Source organism: Lissotriton vulgaris, chromosome 1_1 (assembly GCF_964263255.1).
Source record: "Lissotriton vulgaris chromosome 1_1, aLisVul1.2, whole genome shotgun sequence".
In the NCBI taxonomy this organism is placed as follows: Eukaryota; Metazoa; Chordata; class Amphibia; order Caudata; family Salamandridae; genus Lissotriton; species Lissotriton vulgaris.
This window is the reverse complement of record NC_141685.1, coordinates 2018447719-2018463613: the sequence shown is the minus strand read 5'-3', so window position 1 is coordinate 2018463613 and position 15895 is coordinate 2018447719. Positions and strand designations below refer to the sequence as shown.

At 42.1% G+C, this 15895-nt stretch overlaps 1 protein-coding gene across 1 annotated transcript in view; it reads left to right on the top strand.

The window, feature by feature from the left end:
* Window positions 1-15895, top strand: part of LOC147751542 (uncharacterized) — a 785370-nt gene that overhangs the window by 34621 nt on the left and 734854 nt on the right. The gene's annotated exons all lie outside the window — the stretch shown is intronic.

Genomic DNA, 15895 nt, shown 5'->3' with positions numbered 1-15895 from the left:
GATTAGCGCGGAGCCCACCCATATGAATATAGATATTGGAGGCATATCGTTGTGCCCACCGTATCGCCCTGGAGTCAGGCGATGAGAATATGGTCAAAGCGGCTTTCAACCGTAATACGAGTGCGGACGTGGTCCGCTAGTTTTAAGTGTACTCACTGTGCCCCAGCTAGACGTCCTCCATTGTGCCTAGTACGTGACCTCCGCTCCCCGTGGCAACCATTACCGGAGCGATACTGCTGCTGAAATCGAATTCGAAAAGCGATTCATACTTAGTGACCAAAACCCTTTTTCTGCCACCATTGTGTTCTGGAAAAGATACATTGATACATTGATGATGCCCTTACCATTTGTCAAGGACCAATTGAGACATTGACTGATTTTACTGTGTGGATTAACACCTGTGACCCAAACCTGAGGTTTACCAACACCATTGATCAAAACGAAATGATATTCCTGGATGTCACCATAACCAAGGAAGACGGTCGCCTAGAGACAAAGACTTAAAATTAGGATTTTTCTCAGTTTAGTAGTAGTAAATTTGAGAAAAATCCTAATTTTAAGACTTTCGGTATTCACAGAAGGAATTTAGGAGTCCGAAAGTTAGGAGTCCTAACTTTACTACTACTAAATTGAGAAAAATCCTAATTTTAAGACTTTGGGTATTCACAGAAGGCATTTAGGAGTTCTAAAGTTAGGAGCCCTAACTTTACTACTACTAAACTGAGAATAATCCTAATTTTAAGACTTTCGGTATTCACAGAAGGTATTTAGGAGTCCTAAAGTTAGGAGTCTTAACTTTACTACTACTAAATTGAAAAAAATCCTAACTTTAAGACTTTCGGTATTCACAGAAGGCAATTAGGAGTCCTAAAGTTAGGACTCCCAACTTCTGTGAATACCGAAATGAATAAGTGCCTTTTGTGAATACCAAAATGAGTAAGTGCCTTCTGTGAATACCAAAATGGTAGTAAGTTTAGGATTTTGTCTTAAGTTAGTTCTGTGAATCGGGTCCCCAGTCTTTAAAATTTGGAGACAATATGGCCAATGAGAAGAACTTGTGGAAGTCATCTAAATTTGATAACATGTGGCTGCTGTTTCCTTTGTTACAAACCTTTGTGTTCATCCTGTAATTTCAAATTGCCCTAGGCCATGAGGCCTTCAAACGCCTGGGCTTCTTATGGCTCTCAGTGCTCCTTAGGCCCATCGTTCCAGCACAACTTTTACTTGATGTTTATTCGTGGAATGGTGAAGGAATTTGACTTTCTTAAAGCTATGTCTTCTTGCCATTACACATGCCAATCCTCGTTCATTCAACTACATGTACCTCTAAACAATTGTGTCCCTACCTAAAAAAAATGGATAAAGACTCCCTTTTTGGGTGTGTGGCATCATCCATGATGAGGAGGACAATGACACTTCCTTTCTGAGAAAACGGTGCCAACACTCTATCTCCTATTCATAAGTAAGTAGTTAGAAAGGGAAGCCTCTTCTTTACTCCTGCACTATCTTGGTCGAAATAATATCCTGTGTTCATTCTATCTGGCATTGTTGCCACATACAGGGATCCAGAGTGCCAAACTCTTCAACCAGGCTTACAATCAAATACTCTAAATGTGGGGTGAGTGGCATTCTCCCTCTGCTGTTGCTATATGCATGATTTCCTAATGACACCACTTACATTTAAAGTTTATCCCTAAAATGTTCACGAGAGACCCCTATGAATGACTGATTCAGAAGTGAGCACAGTTCTTCTTAAAGAGGCTTGTCAATGTGTGAGATATGCCCTGATAGTACTGAGCTGTTTTCTCCGCTAGTGCGTAGTTGTGATCAGGCGTACTTTTCTGAAACTGAACTGTAGCTAAATAGATCTGTTGGCCTTCAATATCACCAGCAACACTGTGGCTAGGATATAGGATTGAAGCCCTATGCAGGTCTACGTCTACCAGCTTCCAATTTCTCCTGTGTGTAGCTAAGTCTGGGTAAGTATGATCTGGTTTCATGGTCAACAACACTGTTTGTTGGTGTCATTGTTTTCCTGACTAGTCTGACTGGGATCCTGCTAATCAAGACCCCAGGCTCTGTGTTTCTTCCCTACATTGGACATGGTGAGTACTTAGGTACCCTCTAGATCCACTACTGATGTACCCTGATAAGTCCCTAGTATATGGTACTGAGGTACCCAGGGCATAGGTACACCAGGGGTCTCCCATGGGCTAAAGAATGGATTATGCCACCCATGAGAGACCACCCAATTGTGACTCCCGTGCCTGTGATTGCAGCCTGTGTAAGCTGGTGCTAGCACCATTTACAACAGATATAGGATTTCCTATATCTAAAGACACTAGACTTAAAATCTTTCAGTCACCCCCAAAGCAGGCTTTCAATCCTGAAGGCAGGGTGCTGGATCCTAAGTGTGAGGGTGCCCCTGCAAGAGCGGGGCACCCCTACAACCTCTGGCTGGAGTCCATTCTCCCGGTTGTAAGTGCAGCAGCCATTACGACGTATAGAGTGGCCATGCGTCATTACCGATGATTATCTCTAAACTGTCTGTAACGAACTCTGTCATTTTTGGTATCATACACGTTGGAATTATACCCCCAAAATGTAAATGGTGTGGGAGGTATAATTCCAAGCACTGTAAAGCTCCTCTGGGAGGCCCTCACTGCTCCAGTACCAGTCTTCCAGAACCGGACAGCAAGCTAGGGCTACTACTGACCAGAGACACGATTCTGCCCTCCTGCTGCTGAGCCAAGCTCGAGCAGGGGAAGGCAGAATAATAGGTATCCTTTCACAGGGAGGTACCTGCCAGACAGGGTTTAGTGTACTGGGACAAGGTGGGGGTGCTTGCCAGCCCCACTGAGACTGCCCTCCTTGCATACTCCAGTTCAAACCATTTCAGGGAGCTGTTGGCTTCCACTCTGGTGTAAAACAGGACAAAGGACATGAGAATATCCTCCCCAATGTCCAGTCCATCCTCTGGGAGGCACCCCTGAATCCTCCCAACCCTTTCCTAAAGGGATTACCTGTGAGTGTGTCCCTAGATTCGTCGTGGGACAAGATTCAGATCACATACCTCTTCAACTTCGACCGTATGGACACTCTGGACTTCACTTTGGTAACTGAGACTGCAGCAGAAAAGATCTCTACTGCTCCTGGTCTCGTTGTGCTGCTGGTCTTCTGCAACATCTGTGCTAGTGCTTCATACAGGTTCTTCATCAGGCCTGTGGACATCCAACACACTTGAAGGAATCTCCCTTGGAGGGAAGGAGTCACTCCCCTGTATCTGCAGGCACCGCATCGCAGCTGACTGTTCTGCTGATCCTAGGCTCCCACGGACTCTGAAAGGCTCTGCAACACAGGTGGTGGCTCTGCAACTCTCTCGAGGCCTGCACTGTCTTCATCCCAAGTTTGAGGCCCGTATCCTTCGTCAGAACTGCCGGAACAGAACCCCTGTGCACCTCGTTGGCTTGCCGTTGCCAAGGCTTGTTGGCGCTATCTTCCAGAGATCTTCGGGCTCCAAGAAGCTCCGACCTCGAGCAACTCCTGCATCCAAAATCTTTGCACTCACCACTTCCTTTGCACTGCAGGTCTTTTAATCTTTTTAGAGTTTTATATAGTGCAAACTCGACCCAAATATATCAGGTATCAGAGCCCTTTACATGAGCACCAGTTTTGTTACAGATGGACACATTCATTTTTGTTATGCATGGGGAGATTAAGTGATTTGCCCAGATTCACAGGATGTTGAGCGTTCCTGTCGACTCTTGAACCCTGATCCCCAGCTTCGAGGTCCACAGCTCTAGCCGTAAGGCTTCATCCTCTCCCCAATTGATGTGATCTAATGGCTAGGGCAGTCATCCTCAAATCTGGGGAACCGGTTTTGAGTCTCGGTATTGACACTCAACATCCAGTGATTCGGTGATGCTGGTTCATTGGTGAGCAGCTTGAGGTCCTCTTGCGACTCCTGTGCCTTCGACCCATGGGTCCTCTTGAGGGCCTTCTTTGGCTTCAGTGGGCTCCCCTGCTTGCTCTGGCCTGCTCCGACTTACCTGCCTGTGGTGCGTTACTTGGACCTTGCTGCTCCCGACACTGCACCTTTTCCGTCAACTACCTTGTTTGCTGTTGCCAAGGATTGTTGGTGCCCCTGCCAGACACTGACTCCTTGTCTTTGACATCCGACGTGGGACAGCTTGTGAATGTCTCCTGGTCTTCCACAGCATCACCTGGTCCACACAGCTGCAACTTCAAGGGTACCGTCAACTCCCCTGCATCTAGCCAACATCAGTGGGCATTCGTCTTCCATGCCTCCTGGTCACTTCTGAATGGCATACACTTTCGGCCACATGCATAAACCTATTTAGGAAGTGCAAACAGTGCGAATCGGTAAATTCGGCCGTTTGCGATTCCTAAATAGGTTTTTGGGATGCATCACGCATTTTTGGCAAAATCGCTATTTTTAGCGAATTCCAAAAATGCGATTGCTTTTAAGGAATCGCAAATTTGCGATTCCTTAAAAGCAATGCATGATTACTTTTAAAATTGCGAATTCGCAATTAGGGGGTGCAAATTACCACGAGGGTGAACCTTGTGGTAATTTGCGAAAATGTTTTTAAATGCTCAAAATTGCATTTAAATACACTGTCATGTTACAGACACACATGTCCTTAGGACATGTGTGTGTGAAACATGCACTTCAAAATACATTTCAGGGGTGCAGGGGGGGTCCATTAGCATTTTGCGAATTCTAATTTGCGAATTCGCAATTCCCATTGATTCCTATGGGCCTTTTGGCCCATAGGAATCAATGTGAATTGTGAAATCGCAAATTAGAATTCGCATAATATTTGCGATTCGGTAAAAATTGCGATTTTTACCGAATCGCAAATATTATGCGATTTCAATCATGCATCCCATTTTGCGATTCCCTAAAAATCGCAATTAAGGAATCGCAAAACCGGACTTTGATGCATGTGGCCGTTTGTCCCCTCTGCTTGCCAGCTCTTCTTTCCTTGAATCCACCTTTGGGTTCTTATCCAGCGGCATCGTTAATGTAGTCCTCCATTGTGGTCTACGGCTGTTTTTGACATCACTTGACACCTATGCACCTGGTTTCCCTGGTGTAGGTATGCTGGTTCCTGGGGTATCCATGGGTGGGGTAACTCCCCAACCTCCATCTTCCACGGGGTTTCTTCGGGGTCTGCTGGGACGGTCCTTTATCTTTAAAACTGCAACCGCGACTTACCCATTGACTTGTGTTGATCACGCGGTCGTGTTCATGCCCTGTACACGTCCTCCGTGGGGTTCCTGGGTACTTACCTTGGGTGGTTCCTTGGGTCCCCAACACTTGTACATCTTCTGGGTCCAGTCTCGACTAAGGTCGTGGTTCGTATCCCACTATTTAAGTATACGGTTTGGTATCCCCCTGGGGGCACTGTGTATTTGTGCTACTACAAATTTCTATTTCCTAAATATTGTATGTATTGTGTTTGTATCTCCGGGTAGGAGATACTGCAATGTGTTCATGAGTGTTTTTAATAAAATACCTATTTTTATAACTACACTGTGTGATTATTTTTCACTTCACCTATACCATAAGATAAAGTACTAGTAAAACAAGCTGCTTTACACTCCTTCTGGACGAAGCCTGATGGCTGCTCTCCACAGCTACCACTTAGAGAGCTTACTAAGCCAGCCTCTCACACTAAGGAATTGATTAGGATGGGGCAACATACTGTAATTCACTTGCTCACACTAAAGGGACATCGCAAATTAATCCAAAACTCAGGTATGGGCCTCTTTGAGGGCTTGCCTAAAACCTGCCACTTTTTTTTACAAAGACATCCCTGGGGCTTTCCTCAGAACAAAAACACAAAAATAACACCACTTTAGACATCACAAAATTCTTTCTCCAATCTAGGACTGGGCTTATGGACCCACGAAGAGGAAATATAGTCAGGTGTTCAGATTAATCAATCTATATGCAACTAATTACAATTGGAAGTCATAATCTGTAAATTGTTCTCATGTATAGTTCTTGTAAATATTCTGAATAGCCTGACAAATAGTTCCACCAGTGGTCTATTGGACACATCCATTGAGATGGGAAATCTGTTTGGATAAAACAGAAATTCGAAAACTTCAATGCAAGATCTAAGATGCAACTGGAATTTGATTATAGTACTTCAGTAGATAATTAAAAAGTAATAAGCCTACAGATGGATCCAGAAGTAACTATTCGTAATTGGTCAGTCGGAATTTCCAACAGCGGAGGAAACTAAACACGAATACAATACATCAATAGGCAAATTTTCCCTGCCGCCTCCTTACATCAAATCTAAATACAGACACAAAATATGAAGGAAAGAATTATCTAGAAACAATTTAAGTATAATTATTTTCTCAAATATAATAAACAGATACATGGGAGTTGAAGTGATGAATACATAGATACCAATTTTGGAGTAGCCAAGAGTCTCAAGTACTACTCTTGGTTTTACCCTTTAGAAAACACTAGTACTGTCCATGTTTTTTTTTTACCGTGTATATTTACTTTTACAATACATACAATATTAGCAACTGGTTATGCCTTCTGAAATGATACTGCTCCACCGCTCTTACCTGCACAGGCCGCAGCTGCTCTACTTTGAGGAATGTCTAGACATTGCTGGGTGCACCCCATGCCGTTTTGGTGAATTGACTTACATGTATGAACATGAAGCCGCCTGTTTCGTTCTGCAGAAAGTGTGGTGGGGCTTTGATGGAAAAAGTGCCTCATAAATTTAACACTAGTACGAGAGCTATGCATTTGCATATTTTAGATTTGGAACAATATTGGGATTTGTGTTAGTGAAAAACATAAGATCCACGCTTTCTCCACCCTCACCCCAAAGAGTGTTACAGTGACTCATATCTAATCTGTCCCTTTAGGGCATCGGTACTCAATAACATTTTTCCAAGGGTCAAAATGTTTGGTCTGTGGTGTGACTGAGGGCTGCATTGATGCCAGCAGGGTAGTGGTCGTGGGGGTCTGTGAGATGGGTGTAGGGCAGGCGCAGCCGGTACAGGTAAGAGTGGTGGGAAGGGGCGGATGGGAGGGAAGTTGAAAGATGACCGGATAGGGAAAACAAAATAAATAAAACCATTTACCTTGCGCTCGCCGCATTGCCGACTCGGCGATGCAGCGAGTGCAAGGTAAGTGGGAAAACCACTTCTTACCTGTACCGGCTGTGCAAGGTGTAGAGGAAGTGAACCATGTACATCTAGTGGCTGAATTGCACAATATTAAATCAGATAGCCTGGGATCAATCCTGGCTTCCCCACCTGAGCAAATTGTGTGATTCTGGCGTTTTATTTCACTTTCCCTCCTTTTTCTTCACTATCCCTTATAACAGGACCTCGAAATACATGACTTCAGGATGTGCACTCCACATACCCTCCTCCTGTGTTTGATTTAAAAACTATAATGTTGACCATTTATAATAACAACCCAGGTCACCCAAAGGGTGCAAACAGAAACTGACTTACTTCTTAGTTCACTTTCGGCATTTTTGTGAGGGGAGGGGGTGGAAGCATGAATGTTTCTTAAATTCATATCTGAAAAATATCACCAAAAAAAACCCCCACTTCTCAATGCACTGATATAATCTGATGTACTAAAATAAAATGGTTCTACATGTTAATGAAATACGCTTATTGAATTTTGAAAAGAGTTTATTATATTTTCATATGTTATACGTTTATTGCAAGATGTCTTTAAAAATAATGGTGTTCCTAATGTTAAGTGGGGCAGGAAACCTTAGATACTTCCTTTCTTTAAATTAAATTAGCCTGAAAACAAATGCTTGCTCATTTACTTGACATCTTATTAATGACTGGGCTGATTTAAGTAAAAAACAGTCTAGTGCTGCTATTGACCAGGGGGCCGTAGGTAAAGGCCTGGAGCTCCCCGGCTGTACTTTGAGTATTACTGCTCTAGGATATCTCAAGAAACTCTTCTCCATGGCTCTATCTAGAGGGCTCTCATGCATCTTGGGCATGTATGTAACGAATCTCTGACAGAATATCGAGAAACAGGATATCAACAGACAAAATATCGACGCTGGAATATCAAAGGAAAGTATATCGACACCCTATCTACAACATGGTAAGTACAAAAATATCGAAACTAAAATATTGGTGTTAAAAATATTGTAATTAAATATATCGTTTTTTTTATTATTAAAAAAAGAAATATAAAGTAAATAATACTTTTATATAATTTAAACTTATGTAAAAATATTTTAGAATGTTTAAAATGAATAAATAATACATATTTAATGTTAAACATTTAATTAAAATTAAACATACAATATGTAATATATGTAATTAATTAGAATATTTATAATTTTTTTAAATAATTTAAAATTATTAACAAATACTATAAATTACAAATACATCAACACTCATAAAATAATAACATAAATAATAATACATATTTATATTTAATACATAAAAACAATGAAATATACTTTCAATATTTAATAAATTAATTAAACACAACATTATGTAACATAATAAAAATATGATAAAATACATAAATAAATTACTATTCCAACTCCAAAGGGTGCAACAGTAGGGAAAGCGTTGGATAGTGTAGGGGGTAAAATTACTATTCCCACTCCAGAGAGTGCAACAGTAGGGAAAGCGTTGGATAGTGGGTGGGTAAAAATTACTATTCCCACTCCAGTGAAGGCAACAGTAGACAAAGCGTTGGATAGCGTACGGGTAAAAATTACTATTTCCACTCCAGTGGGTGCAACAGTAGGGAAAGTGTTGGATAGCGGGTAGGTAAAAATGGCTATTCCTACTCCAAAGGGTGCAACAGTAGGGAAAGCGTTGGATAGTGTAGGGGGTAAAATTACTATTCCCACTCCAGAGAGTGCAACAGTAGGGAAAGCGTTGGATAGTGGGTGGGTAAAAATTACTATTCCCACTCCAGTGAAGGCAACAGTAGACAAAGCGTTGGATAGCGTACGGGTAAAAATTACTATTCCAACTCCAATGAGTGCAACAGTAGGGAAAGCATTGGATATCATAAGCGTAAAAATTACTATTCCCACTCCAGTGAGTGCAACAGTAGGGAAAGCGTTGGATAGCGTACGGGCAAAAATTACTATTCCCACTCCAGTGGGTGCAACAGTAGGGAAAGTGTTGGATAGCGTTTATGTAAAAATGACTATTCCCACTCCAATGAGTGCAACATTAGGGAAAGAGTTGGATAGCGTAAGGGTAAAAATTACTATTCCAACTCCAAAGGGTGCAACAGTAGGGAAAGCGTTGGATAGTGTAGGGGTTAAAATTACTATTCCCACTCCAGAGAGTGCAACAGTAGGGAAAGCGTTGGATAGCGGGTGGGTAAAAATTACTATTCCCACTCCAGTGAGTGCAACAGTAGGGAAAGCGTTGGATAGCGTACGGGTAAAAATTACTATTCCCACTCCAGTGGGTGCAACAGTAGGGAAAGCGTTGGATAGCGGGTAGGTAAAAATGACTATTCCCACTCCAATGAGTGCAGCAGTAGGGAATGCGATGGATAGTGTAGGGGGTAAAATTACTATTCCCACTCCAGAGAGTGCAACAGTAGGGAAAGCTTTGGATAGCGTAGGGGGAAAAATTACTATTCCAACTCCAAAGGGCGCAACTGTAGAGAAAGCTTTGGATAGCGTCGGGGGAAAAATTACTATTCCAACTCCAAAGGGTGCAACAGTAGGGAAAGCGTTTAATAACATAGATTTTTATTTTCACATACTTCAAAATAATGTTTATATTTGAAATAATGTATAAGTAATTTTTCAAATACATCAACATCAATAGAAAACAATTAATAATTATTAAAACCAATTACATTTGAATAATTTATTGACTATAAATTAACAACAAACACCAATAAATAATAATTATTAAATATTACTCACCAAATAATACATATTAAAGAATAAATTATTTATCATAACAATACAATATCATTTAAATTTAAATCAATAATTAATATTTTTAGAAAAAAATGTTTAACATTTAATTAATTTTTCTACTTATTAAACAATATTTATAAATTACTAATATTAATTGACAATTTAAAAAATAATTCTCTATTAAAATAATTAATTACCAATTAATAATTATTTAATATATCAATTATCCATAACTAAAAATGTATAAATATTAAATATTTACAAAAAATTACTTTCCACCCAATACCCCTATAAACCCACAACACGCTCAGGTACTAAAACATAACTTTTAATTAAAATTAACATTGACTACCAATTAAATAATTAATTTATCAATTAAAATAATTAATTGCCAATTAATAATTAATTACAAATAAATTATACATAAATAAATATTTTATTAATTACAATTAAATTACTTCCCACCCTATTCCCCTATAAACCCACAACCCGCTCCGGTACTAAAACATAACATTTAATTAAAATTTACATTAATTACCAATTATATAATTAATTTATCAATTAAAATAATTAATTGCCAATTAATAATTAATTACAAAATAAATTATACATAAAAAATATTTTAGTAATTAAATTACGCCCCACCCTATTCCCCTATAAACGCACAACCCGCTCCGGTACTAAAACATATAATTTACTTATAAATATATTTATTAATATATCAAATTAATACACATATAATATAATTTCTTTTAAATACTTAACTAAAACATATAACACATACATAATAAAAAACAAAAAAATAATACAAATATCGATATTAGTGTCATCGAAATTAGTTACATCGATATATATGCTATCAATATTACTAACTTCGATATTACTTACATCGATATAAAGAATTTCGATATTACTTACCTTAGGGTCGATATTCTGTCCAACGATATTCTTGACATTGATATTCTGCACCTTCGAAATTTCAAACACGGTATTTTGGTAGGTCGAAATTTAAAACTCGATATTTTGACTGTGTATCGTATGTAACAGGGCATACCTTGAGAAGAACATTAACAATGGAGACCAAATCTTCACGAACTCTCATTCTGCTCATGAGGTAATTTTTACAATCCCCAATATATGCCATGTTCTTTGTGTCCAGTTTAGTACCAAAAGCAGTTCAGCCGGACTCAGTCATGCTAGAATTGTCAATTTGATGGCCATTAAGACTACCATCACTGGTGCTTTAAATAGTCTGTGTTCGGTCGGTGCTCAGCACTGGCAGTTTTAACAAGCAATGAAAATGCAATAGGTCTCTCCTTTGATTAAGTAAAAGCCGTTTGCTTTGCTATTGGTAACGTATAGCAAAGCAAATGGCTTTAACTTAATAAAAGGCGAGACCTGTTGCATTTTTTAATGCTTGTTTTGTTTGTTATAACTTTTTTCCTCCTGCCCTTTTGAACGAGACTGACCTAAGACTGAGCTTAGGTGCTTTATTACTCAGGGTTTAATCCATCACCGTTCTTTAGCTCACTCCGCCACCCCAGTGATTTGCTCAAACGCTCCGTCCATCATCCCCTTTTGTTTTGCTTTGTTCACCCTAAGTTGGCAGGGTATGCTCAGACGTGAGTCCCTTGCTCACTTTGCCACTGGATTCAAGCAAGCCGGGCTGAAGATGGCTGGAATGCCATAAACCGGTCCTGGGAAGCTTGATTCCGGTCCAGGGAAGACATGGCTTGGCAGTTCGGGCTGGACTGTTCCCATGAGGCACAGGGTCAGACTGATTTGCATATGGAAATGTCTGAACTGGGGTGGCGGAGTGAGCTAAAGAACGGTGATGGATTAAACCCAGATCAGTTGACTGGGGGTGAGTGTTTGTATTGTCAACGCTTCGTCCATCACCCCCTTTGGTTTTTCTTTGTTCGCCCTAAGTTGGCACGGTATGCTCAGACGTGAGTCCCTTGCTCACTTCGCCACTGGATTCAAGCAAGCCCGGCTGAAGACGGCTGGAATGCCAGAAACCGGTCCTGGGAAGCTTGATTCCGGTCCAGGGAAGGCATGGCTTGGCAGTTCGGGCTGGACTGTTCCCATGAGGCACAGGGTCAGACTGATTTGCATATGGCCATGTCTAAACTGGGGTGGCGGAGTGAGATTAAGAACGGTGATGGATTAAACACAGATCAGTTGACTGGGGGTGAGTGTTTGATTTGCTCAAACGCTCCGTCCATCATCCCCTTTTGTTTCGCTTTGTTCGCCCTAAGTTGGCAGGGTATCTCAGACGTGAGTCCCTTGCTCACTTTGCCACTGGATTCAAGCAAGCCCGGCTGAAGACGGCTGGAATGCCAGAAACCGGTCCTGGGAAGCTTGATTCCGGTCCTGGGAAGACATGGCTTGGCAGATCGGGGTGGCGGAGTGAGCTAAAGAACGGTGATGGATTAAACCCAGATCAGTTGACTGGGGGTGAGTGTTTGTATTGTCAACACTCCGTCCATCACCCCCTTTGGTTTTTCTTTGTTTGCCCAAAGTTGGCAGGGTATGCTCAGACGTGAGTCCTTTGCTCACTTTGCCACTGGGTTCAAGCACGCCCGGCTGAAGACGGCTGGAATTCCAGAAACCGGTCCTGGGAAGCTTGATTCCGGTCCTGGGAAGACATGGCTTGGCAGTTCGGGCTGCACTGTTCCAATGAGGCACAGGGTCAGACTGATTTGCATATGGCCATGTCTGAACTGGGGTGGCGGAGTGAGCTAAAGAACGGTGATGGATTAAACCCAGATGAGTTGACTGGGGGTGAGTGTTTGTATTGTCAACGCTCCGTCCATCACCCCCTTTGGTTCTTCTTTAAAACACCTAGGCTAAAAATCTGTGCTTAGCGTAGTGTGCCGCCGACTTGTATTTTGCTGTTTCTGTCATTGCATTAAGATATATGATACAACAAGTATCATACCTATAAAAAGTCAGGACTATTGGCGTTGCCAGTGGTTGTTAGTTGCATAAGATAAATAAGCAGTAACTATGGCTAGTATAAAATATTGAAAAAGCTTTGACTTAAAGTCCTGGTGACACCACGAGAATGTTGCTGCTCCTGAGTTTCAAAAAGAGAAGGGAAATTCACTGAGAAAATGACTCTCTTTAAAGGATTTCCCTTCCCCTACAACGCTCACCTGGCATAACGTCATGCCGTAACTTCGCCACTAGTGAGAAGTGAACAGTGCGAGCACGCCACATATCTGTGCCTGTGAGGCTGTCACTGCAGTCCGGAAAAAACGGACCGCCTGTGCCAGGGCACATAACAGAGCCAGATAGAGACCCGTTTCGAGGCCCCCTTTAAAAACAGCCGGTGCTCAGCACCGGTGAGAGCTGGCCCACTTAAAGCCCTGCATTGCACGGCTATAAGTGTACCAGCTCAAACTATCCCAGGCCACCCACAACTTTAATAAAGGTATGAGCGACAGATGTTATTCATTTTTAATGTATATTAACTTATTAAATACTTCTGTACTTAACTCAAAATTGGACAGACAGTGTGTGCCCAGCCGTGGCACTGCATGGAAGGAGTCTTGACTCCTGACCAACCACAGTCTGAACTGGCCACTCTTATGCCTGGGCTCATCGACGGGGGTTGGATGTGGCCATTGTAATCCAGCAGACCAGCTCAGCGGTATTCAAATGCAACCCCCACTGTGTAAACCGTTTTCATGCTCAAGCGCCTAGAAGCAACTGAGTTTTGCATTGTGCATGGTGCTAGAAAAATAAATATAACCATAACTTTGAGGACTAGGCTAGGGCCCAGTCACCACACAGGTCTAAACGGCCTCGTTAGTTGGACAACACCTGTTACTTAAGCGCTAGAAGGCCACTGCGATCCCAGTGCCCTCTATGTAAATAGTGAATAAATATGATATCTAGAGGGTGCAGTCCGTGAGCAAGGCCAGACTTTCTAGCTGACAGTTGAGTATACACTATCTCATAAGTGCTCCTCGAAGGGGCCTGCCACCAGCAGTTCTGTGGTCAGAATAATAATATAGAGAGCCCGTTAACCTTAATTTGCATTGACGTTATTTCATTTATAAAGAGCATTCACCTCTCTTACTGCCCCATATTCACCCCTCCCCTACGCACACAAACACCCTACTCAGCCCAGCTCCTGCTCATGCCCAGAGGTTCACCTGCGTCACATGGCAGAAAGCAGGTGGTGTGTCAAGCATGAATGTGGGCAAATATCATGAAACATTCTGAGTCCCGCCCTACCCCCGAAACGCCAGCCTCACATCTATCGCCTCTGCCCTCGGTGCCACGCACCTTCGAACACGCCACTCACCACGTGCCCACTGGAGCCCTCTATTTTTGCACTTGCCCTCAACATGATGAAAATCTGGCCTCAGTAGTCATCCTGGGGTCTGTTGACAATTCAATGAGATTGCTTTGCTAGGTCTGCTGCCCCGATCAGCAGCTAATTGGAAGGTGTGATCACCTGAGAGTGATCTGAAAGCTCATGGCCACAGAATCCACGAGGGGCAAGAAGGGTGGGCATGGTGGACAGATCTCAGGTGATAAAGCTGCTGCTTGGGCTTCTGCTGCTCAGTATTAGCAGCTTCTGGATATTTTTCAAGCCCAACATAAATTTAACAAGCATTGGCATAACCAATAGGTCTCGCCTTTGGGACCTTATAAGTGTTTACCAAGGATATTGTGCTGCATAACAAAATACTTATAAGGTTCCAAAGGCAGGACCTATTGGCTATGCCAATGCTTCTTTTTTTAGCTAACTGCTACAAATCGATTCTAACATAACGCTCTTTGGTCAGTGTTAACCTGCGTGGGAGCTCTGGCTCATTGCTAAAGCATTTAATTTATTTATAAAAATATGGACAGAAAATTCTTCTTCCTTTGATCTAAACGTCTATTCGTCATATTAGAGCTTCCAGTCTCGTAGTGAAATCATCTTCCCTCTGAACATAGAATCAGGCTAGTGTCACATTACAAATGGAACACTCCGTTTCCACAAATTAGAGAATTGCGACTTCATATCCTGCTGTACCTAGGCGCTCCGTTAGGCCGTGACAGCTTTAGGATGAGCACCCGGAACGTGGACAGCAACCAAAAAATCCGCTCCAGGTATCAGTAATAAACAGACCGTGACAGAAGCCAAACAGCGCTCGCAGTTCACTGCCAAGGGCTCCCCCATCACCCTCCTTCATTTGTGCCTCCTAGACTGCCAGACCAAGACAAAAGTGTTACGGAAGGATACAAGTAAACTCAACTCAGGTAGGCGGTCTAAAGCTACCACAAACACAGAAGAAACAGCACCAAACAAGACAGCTTAGATAGGGGCACGTCGGATCTCATAGCAAATCAGCACTTCCCAATTCTCTGCATCTCACTATGATTGACTGATGTACTCTCGCTGTTCCAATCGTAGGTCACCTCACACCTCTCACTCACAACTGACTCAGAATATACATTCAGTCGCTTGATTGATTGGCGTGCGACCCGGTAGTGCCCACATGATGGACTAATGACAGAAGCTGAAAGTTTTAGCAGGTAGAGCAAAGATGGTTATACAAAACAGCGGGTGGCGTAGAGAGGAGCCAAGTGGGGATAAAGAAAATCAAAAGTGAGTACTGTTGTAAATTGTTTCTATTTTTATTCAGCCCTGTGTCCAACTCTAAAGTGAAACAATTGCGCGCGCTAAAAGTTTTAAAAAATGCATCTCACTCTCGGCGTAGCGGCAGAAGCTTAAAGATTTAGGGGGTAGAGCAAAGCTGGTTTTACAAAACAGCAGGCGGCATAGAGAGGAGCCCAGGCAGGATAAATACAATCAAAAGTGAGTACTGTTTTAGATTGTTTCTATTTTTATTCAGCCCTGTGCCCAACCCCAAAGTGAAGCCGAGAGCAGGTACGCGCAGCGTTTCCCTTGCGGGAGCGAGCTCGATAATTGCTACCAGATG